We start from the raw sequence: 12,580 nt of genomic DNA, 5'->3' as shown, positions 1-12,580 counted from the left end.
TTCTATAATTTTATTTAGTGCTTTTTATTTGTCCTTCTTTTTCACTGCTGCTTTTTTTCCCCTTAAATTCTGTTGGATTTATCATGTTTTCTATTTCTTCTTTTGCCTTTTTCTGATTTTGAAGTTATATTTTTTATTTCTATATTTTGGAGATTGCTCTTAGAAGTGTACATACATAATTCATCAACATAATCTAAATTTAACCAATATTTCTAACTTTCTCACACATAATCTAACAATACTAGGGCTTTTTTTAATTTAGTAAATCCTCTGAAATCCTACATGTTATCTTTTTCTTTTATTTTAATTCCACCTTGAAATTGTATCCCCACAATTGTCATCATTTTGTTGATGCTGTTATTGTTACTGTTTATATCACTGCTTACCAGTTTCAGATCACTTAATATGCATTTTAAATTCCTGGATCATGTTGGCAATATAAATTTGGATATCAAGTCCACGTAAGCCTTAAGTCTGTGGTTTCATATTCTCAGGTCAGACTTTTTTTTCCCCCACCAAGAGCCGTATCAAAACATAAAAGTTTCCTTTCCGAGTGTTTGGCCGCTATGTTGACTTTTTTTCTCTTTTGTCCTTTCACTGGTGGTTCAGCTTCTGCCTCTGGATGTCTTGGCTTTTGCAGACAGCTCAGATTCACTCACCATATCATGCAAATTCTGGCTTCTTATTTCACACACTGTGGTCCTTCATGGCCCTGGTTGCTGGAACCCAAATCCCCACACCAAGGGCAGCCCGTGTCAGTTGAGGAGTTTACTGATCTGGCTTTCAGTTCCCTCTTCCTTTCTGGGATGTAGGGATTTCCCTTTTTTTCTTGTAGGCTTAGCTATAAATTTCAAAGAATTTTCAAACATTTGATTTGGCTTTTCTCAGAATTTGTAGTGGGAGAGTTTCAGTTTCTCCTAGTTTGCTTTTTTGCCAGAAGCCACTAATTTTCTATATAGTTGTCTGTGTGTATATATATTTAAATATACATGTATGTATTTGTATACGTTTTCTATGTACTTTCATCTTATATATTTTCTATGTATTCTACATGTTTATACATACATGTATGTATATATTTATACATACAAAAACATAACCAATAACATCTATACACAAAAATACAACATAGGTGCACAACTGCAACAATTGCATATAAGCTCCCACAATTGCATATGATCAAATTTCTGTAAGAAATTCTTAATAATATAGAATTGCTCATAGTGGTTTCTGCTTCTCTTAACCTCAACAAAATTTGATACTGGGTATGGTTTGGTTGGTTGCTTCTAAATGTGCTTCAGACTTGGAGAAATAAAATGATGAAACCAGAGCTTTAAATTCCCAGCTTAAGATCTACATAAGGGGCCTAAAATATATGACTTCCTAATAGAAACCTTTATCACCGACAACCTTAAGGCTTCCAAAACCACACTCAAAGCCTGCTCTTGTAGGAGGCTAAATTACAATGCAGATTTATTTCCTGGCCTTATAGAGAGTTTCCCATGTTAGAGTTAGAGTATTAATTGACAAAGAGTGGGAATCTGAATATTGGGGTGGGGATTTATTACCAAATTCCAATGAAGCTGGGCAAGTTGAACCCCTAGACTCTACTAACCCTCCTTTGCCAATAGCAGCAGCCTTTCCTCTCTTGTCGAAGGAGGATAGTCTCCTTTTGCCTGAAGAACCTGTAATCACTTCCCCTGAGATATTTTGCCTTGTGAAGAATTGCTGATCTTCCTTAGGATCTAATTAGCTTGCCTTTTACTGCTCTTACAACTTCACTCAAGTCTCAGTAGACCCAAGAGGGCAAGGTACAAAGTATGACTTATAAGGAGGTATAATACAATAAACACTAAAGGAATTGAATGACTTTGCCCATTCACATCAAAAGAAATTTAAATAACAACCAATTCCCAGACTTGAGCTGGTTTGTGGACCCAGAACCCCTTGAATGGAGAAGGACACTCTTGAGTAAGGACACTGCTACACAGACAAAAAATTTATATTGTAAATCCTCTCCTAACTTTCCCCAAAGGCACCCATGGCCATTTATCAAAGTGACTACACATTGGAGAAGGAAAAATAATCAGACTTTTCAGGGATTTCTGGGCATTGACCAATTCCTGGAGATCCAAAACACTGCTGTGTCCACTAGTCAGAGTAGGATTTTATGGAGGTTGGGTGGTGAATGGAATTTGGGTTCAAGGCTGTCCCACAATAGTCACAGTGGATACCCTAACTTCCAACAAAATCATTATTATATGCCACTGAGATTTTGTGGTTTTTATACAATGTTAGTGTGACAACAGATAACTGATACAATTGATTTAAGAAAATTTAAGGGAGCTTAAATTCAAAGGATCTTATTTTTAGATGTGGTATTAGTCCTATTTATAGATAATGAGACTGAAGAATAAGGGAAAAACCAATTACTTGTCTTAGGTCACAAAGGATAATATGAGAAGGTGTGCAGTTGTCATTTTCTGGTATGATGACATGTAAAACTAAGGTGTAATTACGGTGCAAGGAGGATATCATGCCCCATTTAATTAATAGACATTTGCAAAATAGGTGGTAGGAAATAAAAAATTATGTTCTTTCTTTACATTTTGCTGTAAGCTAACTACCATTTAGACATCATGTTCATTGTTGCCTAACTCTGTCTCTCTTTCTCCACCTAGTATCTCACAAAATACTGCCAGTTTATATCACAGCATGCCCAAAACTAAGAGTCACCTTTTCCTTTAAGATGAAGTAATAGGGTCCAAACTTAGCGGCTCAAGTTCATATAGCTAATTTGTGGTCACGTGGGAGCCCAGCACCAGTTCTTCTAATTCCCAACTTATTCATTATTTTTACTGTTTTATCACTGTTGTTCTCTTACTCCTTGAAATTGGCAGAGTAAGGAGCCAGTGATTTTCAGAAGCACAACAAATCAACTTGTCCTAACTGAACACCCCCACTGACTTCCCTAAGTACCTGCTTTCTACCTTTCGTCACCCCTTGGGTTCTTATATTAAAAGGAGCTGGTAAAATTCAAATATTCCTTGAGAAGGGTAACATAAAATACAGGTGTGAAAGATTTTCTGCTACTGGGAGAGGTTGGGAGGAAGGGAAAGTGTGTGCAGGAGAAAGTCCAACTCCAGTGCGGTCAATAGAAGGGAAGCACAAGTGGATAAGCAACCCTTCTGCCTGGAGTCAGGGTGACCTTCAAGAAGCTCCTTGGGAGGGATAAAGGAAGTTTTGGAAGTAGGTTTATCTACTTCTTCATTTGAAGGAGGCAGGTGGCTTCTTTCTAGGAGTCAGAATGGCATATAATGAATTTCAAGGAATCGAGAACCAAAGTGGTAAAACAGTAAACATAATTAATAGATAGAGAATTAGAAGAGCTGGTGCAGGGCTCCCACTTGACCACAAATAAGCCGTATGACCTTGGGCAGTCACTATACCTCTTTGGCCTCACTCCTCATCCTGCAAGTGAGAATTCTCAGAGGACCTCTCCTTCATTCACATTGTGAAATGTCCCCTGGTAGAGCCCCTGTATCTAGACAAGAAACACAAGAGAAACGTTTTTTTTTAATCCCAGCAAGTCCCAATGTCTAGCTGCAGTTTGTGAGTAGGAGGGTTGTGTTTAGCTGCCAGAACAACCACATCTAGCACTAACAGACCCCATTCCTTATCACTGAGGCTAATGTGCATGTGAGTCGTGGGGTCTTTGCCATCACTGGCGCTGGCAGCTCTTGTTGACTTAACGGCACTGTTTCCAAAGATTACTGCAAAGCCATCTTTGCTGTGGTGTTCAAGGTAACAGGTGGTTGTGGTTTCAAAATGGGTCTTTGTACTCAACCCCTTGCATACTCAAACTTCTCTTCAAATTATATCAGTCTCCTGGATGATAGATGCCCTGACTCTTACCACCAGTTGTAAGGCCTGTCACTTCACACCACACCAGAGACATTGTTCCTAATCTCTTTGCTCCCAGGCTTTAGAGTTTATTTACCAAAGAGGCCCACAGCTAACCCATACTCCCCTTACTTGGAGGAAATGGCTGTTATACTGCACCCTTTAGCTGCTGTCTAGTTTTCAAAGGTCTTTGTAAATCGTTTTCAAATGCTGATTAAGTCACTCAACAGACCAGTTATGAAATTCCTATAGAAAAAAAAGTTTTTCTGCATGACCAAACTGAGACATAAAGTCCATGAATTGCCCTTCAGTACATCATAGGTTGGCCTGAGACTAGATCACAAGACACCCAAGTGACATGATGTTCTCTCTCATGACTCTAAGTCTCTCACATTTAGAAATCCCTTAATTACTACAAATTTCTCAGACTCTATCTTCACAGCTAAGAATATAAACTTGGTAATAGATGTGGATTGTGCCAATCTCAGTCTATGAACATTTCAGTTAATAAGTATTTGTTAGGCTTTGTTTAGCATACTCCTACTTACAAGAAACATACACATCTTTGTACCAACATGTAGGAATGATAATCACAATCAGTCTATGACATCTCCCACTCTTAGGCAACAACACAAGACTTGTCCCAGCTAATATGTTAATACATAGAAAATACCAGATGGATCCAAAATTTACTAGCCCAGTTTGCGACTTCAGAGGGAGGAAGAAAGTCTTCCAAACCTGTCCTACTTGGGATACCCATCTTAACTCATGTCAAGTTTCTGGTAGAAACTGCAAATGGTTCTCAGGAGACCTTTGGCTCTACTCTAAGCAAGTTTCCCTTGGGCCACCTCTGAACTTTATCTGAAAGTTCCTTTACCAAAGAAACCCACAGCTAACCCACACTCCCCTAACTTTGGAGGAAATGGCTGGAGTGGGGTCAACAGGGGATGAGGGGGTAGAGAAATGTCTACCTATATGCAAAGGGACTATTCTCTTGAAAGCAGAGTGGGCCCTTGAACAACACTCTGGGCTCAGATGTACTCTAGCAGGCATTTGGGGAAGTGGATTTGCCCAACCTCCTACAGAGTAACTTGCATTTTTTCCCATAGATCCAGCAGCAGTGAGTAACGAGATCTGCCTGAAAATTTAATCAAGTTAGTCCAACCCTTCAAAACAATAGCCTTCCTGGCTTAATGCAATCATTAATTTTCAGTAGGAGACTTTTTCTCCCCACATGTTCCCTTAGTAAACAAATTATTTCAGGAGATAATCTCAAGGTTAAATCTATCCTCTCCCTTCATTGTAACTGCCCATGCCCTAATTCAGGCTCCTGTTATACACATCTCATATGGACTCTTGCATTCTCCTACATGGACTGTGGCCTCTAGTCTTGCCCTCTAATCCATTCTCTGCACTGTCACCAAAGTATTTTTTCTACAATGAATTGTCATGGGTGCTGTGCAGAATGAAGTTTGAACACTGTAACTTGGTATTGAAACATAGTCATAACCCAGATTTCCAATATCATCAACCATTTTCAATCTTCATGTCTCCTATTCTCCTGATGTGTCTAAGAGGATAACATCAATCATTTCTTGTCACTTTAATTCTGTGTAACACCCTACACTCAGTGGCTTGAAACAACAATAATTTATCCTCAGGCTACCAGGTCTGTAAATTGGCTGGAGTAATTACTCTGTTAATGTACACTCCTTATGGGACCCAGGCTGCAAGGATGTCACTTATGAGGGCAGCAGCTACCAGTTCTTCACAGAGGAGAATAAAAGTTCCCAGAAAGGTGAGCAGGAACACACAATACATCTTAAGGCCTACATAGCTAAGAATGTACATACGGTCATACTTGCTGACATTTCATTGGCCAAAGCAAGTTACATGGCCAAGTTCAACATCAATGGGGTAGGATAATATATTCCATATCTAGTGGAAGAAACTGCAATAACGTCTAGCAAAAGGCATTGATGCAAAGAAAGGTAAAGAATCAGGAACAAATATTTACTGCTGTATAATAAATTATCCTTAAAACTGCAAGTATTTATTATCTCACAGCTTCTATGGGTCAGGAATCCAACAGCAGCTTACCTAGGTGGTACTGGCTCAGTGTCTGTCATGAGGTTTCAATTACGCTGTCAGTCAGAGCTGCAGTTATCTGAGGCTTGATGGCTGAAGGATGTGCTTCCAAGCTCAGTCCCGTGGTGACTGGCAGACATGTTCTTCTCCACGTGGGCTTCTCCAAAGGTTTCCTGAGTGTCCCCACAACTTGGCAGCCAGCTTCCCCCAGTGTGAGTGATCCAAGAAGGAGAAAGAGAGAGCCCAAGACAGAGCATCGGAATTTTATAACTGTCTCAGAAGTGACACACCGTCACATCTTCCATATTCTATTGGTCATACAAACCAATCCCTCTACATCGTGGGAGGGAACTATATACCAGGGTTTGAAAATCAGGAGGCAGGGATCACTGGGGCCATCTTGAAAGTTATACATCATATTTTGATTTAAAATACCTTAATTAGTTACCCCTACAACCTGTCAGACTGTTTCCACAGTTCAGTATTAGAGGCTCTAACCTATAACAGCTAACCCAGCCATAGCAGTTGCACAGAATTCTTTGTCAAATTATATTAATTTTTATACCAAAAATAGTAGCCATGAACATCAATGGATTTTCATGTTTCGGCTTTTATTTTACGTATGTGTCTTCCTGTCCGTTAGTTTTCTTTACACTGGCACATACCCATTACCAGTTATTCTCTATCCCCCAATCAACCAGAGGAACTCTCAAATATTACTTTCTGTTAAGCCAGGACATGACTGTCTTATGTCCCCCACAGTACTTTGTATATACTTCAATTAAAAGCCCTCAATCCACCATAGAGTATGTGTATTCTTCTCAATCTCCCTCACTACATTATGAGAGTTGCAGTTGCTATTCGATATAATAGCAACGCAATACATTTTGGAAGAATTTGTTCCTCGGCACGAGAGGGAGGACAGGAGAAATGGAGAGAACACAGAGCCATATGCTGTCAGGCTTTCAAAACATTGGTTTCCTACCATCTGCTGGTTAAGTGCCCTTGATGTGCCAGGCAATCTTAGAGGCTGTCATAGTCATCCTCTCATTCAATCCTTGCAATAATCTGGTACATCAGAGCTATTTTGAGAGGGTTTGGTTTACAAGCTCAGAAAAGTTAAATTATTTTCCAAGAAGGTGGTAAAATCAGGATTTCATCCTTCACTCTTGCATTCCAAGGACATCTTTTTCATTCCACTCTGTGCAGCCTCTGCAAGGTAAAGCCCCATTGCTTTTATTGTATCCATTACTGACTAAAACTAGTTCTCTCACTTAATAATCTTCCTGTCAGTCCCTGAAAGTCACTAATTAGGCTATTTCTTGACTGACTGTTCTCTTTTCACTAAAGACTTGATTAGGGTTCCAGAACAAACCTGCAGCCAGGAAAAGCCTTGACGCTCTCCCTTTCATCTAACAGGGTGAGTTGCGTCTGAAGGAGAAGGCACATTACAAAGGAGCCTAGAGAAACCCAAAGCCCTTGCAGGCAGGAAGAACCCAGCCGCATGTTCAACTCCCTGAATAAACTCAAGACAGAAAGGGGCTGATCTAGGCATTTTCCTGCAGATGTCCATCACTGGAACCAGGCAGAGAGCCCTGTGGGCTTTGACATTTAAAGGTCACATCTCCTAGGAAGTCATAAGGATGAAATGAATGGTATACATGAAAGCATTAAGAATTCTCTGAGAGAAGACTGCTATATAAATTCAAGGTCGCATTAGCATATTTTTGAAAACCGTTATTTATGTTAATTTCTTTTTCTCCCAGCCAGCTAACTTGGGCATATATGGATACACAAATATAAAAATAAATATACACAATATGAATAAATATATACATAAATAAATATAATATTAACTTTTTAAATTATAAATTGAATCATGTCATAGATATGGGAGGGTGTGTATTGCAGTCTTCTCTTTTTTTTTTCTTTTTTGCTAGCGGCCTCCTCCTCCACACCGCCTACCCCAGTGGTGCTAAAAACCTAAAAGGTAACTTTCTGTATCTTTTTCTCCATGTTCACATGCACACTCTACATATACTAAAGATCGGTCATTGCTTATTTAACAATAATGGAAATCATATTATACAAGATTTTCATCATCATGCATTTCTCAATCAACAATATGTCAATATGTCATAGAAATTCCCCCAAGTAAAATGGTGTAACATTTTAACATTCTAAATTCTTTTTTTGAAAGTTGCACAATATGTAGTAATGAGATGAGCCCATAATATTTTTATCCATTCCCCTCTTAGCAGCACTTACTTGTCTCCAGATATTTTTAAGCACTACAAACAAGGCTGCAATAAGACCTACAGGTAGAGCGCCACATTTTGGTGTATTATTTCTGTGGGAGATATGCCCAGGAAAGGGATTGCTGGCTCAGAGGGCATATATATTTTGGCTGTTAGAAATTTTTTCCAGTCTGATGGGACTAAAGAGATAGCTTATTGTTACTTAGGTGCATTTCCTTAACTACTAATAAGAATGAGCACTTCTTCAGGTATTTGTTACCATTTTCATTTTTCCTTAGTGAATTGTTTTTTCCAACATCCTTTGCCTTATTTTCATTGGATAGTTTGTCTTTTATTAACTTATGAAAGCTCTTCAGACAAAGTCTTACACTGTCTTCTATATCAGAGATATATTTTTCCATATTATTTGTTTCTTCACATTATTTATGGTCTCTTTTAGCATATATACACATATATATGTATATTTGTATATTCTTATATAGCCTCTGGTTTTTCTGTCGTAGATAAGAAAGTGTCCTCTATACTAGATTATTCATGAAGTTTTCTAGATTGTATTGTATTTTCTTTTTTTTGCATTTACATCTTTACTTCATCTTAAATTTGAGTTTTGGACATCGTGTAAGATAGAGTCTAATTCTACCTTTATTCAGATGAAGAAACAGTTGTGGCAGCACCACTTATTGAAAAATCCATCACTTCCTCATTGAATCACCTTTGAAGTATGTAAAATCCTCACATATGCTTCCGTTGTTTTCTAGTATCTTTACGCTGTTACACTGGTCTATTTTTCTATTCCTTTGACAACATCGTATTTACATGATTACAAGTTGTTCTGATATCTGATAAAGCAAATCCAACTCAAGAAAAGCCCCTCCTTTTTATTCACATTTTTCTAGCTATTCTTGGACATTTATTCTTCTATGTAATGTTTAAGATTATTTTTATCAAATTCCAAGGGGGAAATCTATTGATTATCATTAAAATTTGACTAAATTTTCACCTTCGTCTTAGGAAAATTTGTTTATAATACTAAGCTTTCCTATCCAAGAACAAAGTATGTCTTTATAAAGCTTTTATAATTGCTATTGCTACTGAGAATAGACTGTTTACTCTATGTTCATTTTAGGTGCTTACGGTAATATGGCAGAAAGCTAATGATCTATATGCATTTATCTTATAGATAGCCACCTACATAATTCTTTCATTAATTCTAGTATTTTTAGTAGACATTTTGATTTCCAAATCTATGATTGCAGATGGAGCAAAAGATTATTTTATTTATTTATTCCCAAACTTTACACAAATTATTTCATTTTTAAAAATATCATTACATTCACTGGAATCTCAAAGCCAATATTAAACAATAATATTGATGACAGGCAATCCCATCTATTTCCTGATTTTAACTGGAATGGTTTTAGCAAGGTTGTGTAATTAGGAAAAAGAATTCTGTCACTATCTCATCTCCCAAATACTCTTCTCTCGCTGAGACCTGTTTTCTGGGGTTTCCCAGAAAACAGCATGTTACCACTTTCCTGTAGGTTCATATGGAAGAGAGACTCAAAAGAAGAGGTGATCAGGACCACCAGGAGTAGTGAAACTCCTTCTCCCCTCCAGAGAGGAGGGGCTGTTTCACAGAGCATCACATTGTAAGCAAGAGCACAGAGGTCAGAGCACAGGAAGCCATCTGTGCACTAGGTAGTAAGAAACTCTCCACCTGCCACCAAGGTGACAGTTTTTCCCCTATCTTCATTTACAAGATTGCTTACATTCTATCAAACTCTTCTTTAGTTTGCCCCAAACCAAACTACTCATTCCACAAACCTAGGTATGCAAAGCCCGGCCCCATTCCAGCTCAGTGTAGGCTTCCCTTCCATCCCTCTAAGGACTCCAGAAGTCCCACCCCTTCCTCCAAGAGAAAGCCACTGAGCATGGGTTTCACAGGTCTCACTATTTACTACTAGCCAATGATAAAGCCCTGCAATAACAGACACTTTGCTACAAATCCACGTGTAACATTATCTGGCCACCTAGGCTGGATAATTCTTTGTTGTGGGGGGACTGTTCTATGCAAATGGAGAATGGTTAGCAGCGTCCCTGGCTTCTTTGATAGATAGTCGCATTCCCATTTCCAGTCATGACAACCAAAAATGTCTCCAAACATTACCAAATATTTCCTGGTGGGGATGGGGGTGGGCAAAAACATCCCAGTTGAGAATCACTGCCCTCGGCTGTAAGCCCTGAAGCCTGGAGTTGCTTGTGTGTGAAATAATTCATTTGCAAATCATTGCCTCGAAGTTGAAGTATCTGCCTTTGTCACTTTCAATTTGGAACTTACTTGAAACTACTGCTTGTTTTCTCTATTCAAAGAGTCTTAATACATATAGTTGCTTCTTCGGTCTGACAGTCACCCAGGTCTATTATTGAAGGATAACGGCTCTTCTTGTAAGTTAATTTTGTGTGTGCCATAAGTGGGGTCATTTCACACCATTATGATCTATTTTCAGTTGCAAGAGTAGGATTATTTTTATTTAGCTTGCTGGTATGTCACTCGGCAAGAAGATGCATGTACTTTGGTTCCTATTGCTGATGAAGATAAAATATCTGCAGCTTTCAGAATTGCAATTTTCAAGAGGAAATTAGCTTTCCTCTGAGCAGCCTGACACTGCAGTTTGGCTGATGACATCCCTGTAAACAACCTATAGAAAAACTCTTGACTCTAGAAATACGTAGGAGCTTTTTATAAGAAAGAAATTATTTTCAAGTGGGTAGATCAAAGGAAAAAACAAGCTGTGAAAAGTCAGCAAGGAAACTCCCATTTACCCAGTACCTTGAAGTGAGGAACTGCAGGCCCATTTGCCAAAATGGAAACTCTGCATCACTATTACTAATGGAGGAATTGATGGTGCAGTGAATTTTCAGCTAGTGGAAATGTCAGCCCAATTTGTTTCACACAACCACAGACTCAATTCCAAACAGAAAACCCAAAGACATATTCTTTCTTTTTTTTAATTAAAGTGTATTGGGGTGACAATTGTTAGTAAAGTTACATAGATTTCAGGTGTACATTATATCGCATCACATGTTCACCACCCAGAGTCAGTTCTCTTTCCATCACCATATAGTTGATGAATCCATATTGTTAAGGCTAAGGAAACAAACGGATTTCAACCAGGATCTTTGAACCACCTGAGAAAAGAGTGAATGTATACCTCCCCCTGATATCTATTATCCAGACCACCGGACATGACCAAACCTCCTAAAACCCATCTTCCAGACCTCTTGGCATCCATCATCCTGATTGCTTGTCATCTGACTGATAACCGTCCTGGGCAAATTCTAGGGCTAAGAATGCAGGTCTGATAATTCTTAAGAATGTGCATTTTACTATAAGAACCTCTGGAATACTTCTCGGTTTTTGCCTAGCTATGTTTATAGTTTGCAAACTCTAAGACCCTTGAATAAATCTCTATCATTTATTTCTAGCAAAGCCTCCAGACTCCTTTTGAGTTTGTTCAACACATCAATCAGATGATGTGTATCCTAGCAACAGGAATGCTGGTAAAAGGCCATCTGCCACGAACGTGAGGTTTCCCATTCTAAGGCTGTTTGAGGTACGTTTCCATGTGCATGTGTGGGTAAAGGCCCTCGGCATTCTGAAAGGCTGTCATGTCACTGCTGCTCTCTTTTTTGCTAAGGAAAATTTTAAAAATTTGAATTATCCTTGGAGGAAATCCAATTAGGGACAGGGTTCAAGTAGCTCCGAAGTCAAGGAGGCAATATCCCGAAAGGGGCAGTCTGGTGGGCTCTGCAAAGGCAAAGGATGATTCTGGAGGAAGTTGAACTGTTTGGTCATTGGACAGAGATGACAGTCTCCTCCACCAGTGGCCTTTCCGGGCTGCGTCTCATGACATCTGGCTCTTATGTCTCCTAACGTCACTGGAATTGAGCTCAAGGCAAAGAGCAGCAGCTAGTTGATGGGAAAATTGTGGCCCATGGTTCCCAGAGGACAGGGACAGACTTAGTTGGCAGTCATCTGACCGTCTAAGACCTGTATCTAGGATATACAAGTATACCTCATTTTATTGTGCTTTGCTTTCGCGTGCTTCAAAGATACTGCGTTTTTCACACTTCGAAGGTTTGTGGCAACTCTGTCGAGCTAGTCTACTGGCACCATTTTTCTAACAGCATTTGCTCATGTTTTTGTGTCACATTTTGGTAATTTTCGCAATATTTCAAACTTTTTCATTATTATTATATTTGTTATGGTTATCTGTGATCAGTAACCTTTGATGTTGCTATTGTAACTATAAATGGGGGTGCCATGCACC

At 38.8% G+C, this 12,580-nt stretch overlaps 1 long non-coding RNA gene across 1 annotated transcript in view; it reads left to right on the top strand.

Moving 5' to 3' along the window:
- The window catches only part of LOC308497455, a 56,444-nt gene that overhangs the window by 40,529 nt on the left and 3,335 nt on the right, over nucleotides 1–12,580 (top strand). The window contains exon 2 of the long non-coding RNA XR_013993330.1: nucleotides 11,736–11,863. This is a non-coding gene — a long non-coding RNA (uncharacterized lncRNA). The remainder of the gene's footprint in view (nucleotides 1–11,735; nucleotides 11,864–12,580) is intronic.

Source organism: Rhinolophus hipposideros (assembly GCF_964194185.1).
Source record: "Rhinolophus hipposideros genome assembly, chromosome: 5".
In the NCBI taxonomy this organism is placed as follows: domain Eukaryota; kingdom Metazoa; phylum Chordata; class Mammalia; order Chiroptera; family Rhinolophidae; genus Rhinolophus; species Rhinolophus hipposideros.
This window is presented reverse-complemented; position numbering and strand designations above follow the sequence as displayed.